This window comes from Otolemur garnettii, unplaced genomic scaffold, assembly GCF_000181295.1.
Source record: "Otolemur garnettii isolate 467f Iridium unplaced genomic scaffold, OtoGar3 scaffold00038, whole genome shotgun sequence".
NCBI classification, from domain to species: Eukaryota; Metazoa; Chordata; class Mammalia; order Primates; family Galagidae; genus Otolemur; species Otolemur garnettii.
In genome coordinates, this window is record NW_003852433.1 from 4,756,097 (window position 1) to 4,757,626 (window position 1,530).

The window sequence follows — 1,530 nt, forward strand, 5'->3', positions numbered from 1 at the left end:
AGGCTCTGTCTCAAAAAAAAAAAAAAAATAAAGTATGACCTTGGTATTTTATTTTATTTATTTATTTATTTATTTAGAGACAGAGTCTCAAGCTGTTGCCTTTAGTAGAGTACTGTGGTATCATAGCTCACAGCAACCTCCAACTCTTGGGTTCAAGCGATTCTCTTGCCTCAATTTTTCTGCTTTTAGTAGAGATGGGGTCTCACTCTTGCTCAGGCTAGTCTTGAACCTGTGAGTACAAGCAATTCACCTGCCTTGGTCTCCCAGAGTGCTAGGATTATAGGCCTGAGCCACGGTGCCCGCCCTTGACCTTGGTATTAATGGGTATTGCTTTAAATCTGTAGATTGCTTTGGGTAGCATAGACATTTTAACAACGCTGATTCTTCTAAGACATGAGCGTGATATGTTCTTCCATCTGTTAATATTCTGTGCAATTTCTTTTCTCAGTATTTCATAGTTCTCTCTGTAGAGATCCTTCACATCCTTTGTTAAATATATTCCAAAGTATTTCATTTTCTTTGATGCTCCTGTGAAGGGCACTGTGTCTTTGGTTTGATTCTCCCTTGACTGCTGTGGGTATATGTGAAGGCTACTTATTTGTGTACAATGATTTTATAACCTTAGATGTTGCTGTAGTTCTTTATCAATTCCAGGAGCTTTGGAGTTGAGTCCTTGGGATTTTCCAGATATAAGCTGTAGCAAACAGCCATAGTTTGACCTCCTCTGTCTCCATTTGGATACTGTTGATGTCCTTCTCTTGTCTGATTGCATTGGCTAGAACTAGCACTATGTTGAATAGTAGTAGCGACAGTGGAAATCCTTGTCTGTTTTCAGTTCTAAGTAGGAATGCTTTCAGTTTATCGCTATTCAATATGATGTTGACTGTAGGTTTGTCACAGATGATGTCTATCAGTTTAAGGAATGTCCTATCTATGCCAATTTTCTTAAGTGTTCTTATCAAAAAGGATACTGAAATTTATCAAATGCTTTTTCTGCATCAATTGAGAGGATTATATGGTTTTGTTTTTACCTCTGTTTATGTGGTGAATTAAGTTTATAGATTTGTATATGTTCAACCAGCCTTGAATCACTGGGATGAAGCCCAGCTGGTTGTGATGAATTATTTTTTGTGTGTGATAAATTTTTTTATGCGTAGCTAAATTATGTTTGCTAAAAAATTATTAATATTCATTAATAATATTGGTCTGTAATTTTTGTTTTTGTTGTATCCTTTCCTGATTTGGGTATCAAGGTGATATTGCTTCATAGAAGGAGCTGGGGAGGGTTCTTTCCTTCTTAATGTTTGGGAACAGATTCTGCAACATAGGTACCAGCCCTTCTTTGTGGGTTTGGTAGAATTCTGGTGTGAAGCCACTTGGCCTTGGACTCTTTTCTTTTCTTTTTTTGAGACGGAGCCTCAAGCTATCCCCCCTGGTTAGAGTGCCATGGCATCACGCTCACAGCAACCTCCAACTCCTGGGCTCAAGCGAGTCTCCTGCCTCAGCCTCCCAAGTAGCTGGGACCACAGG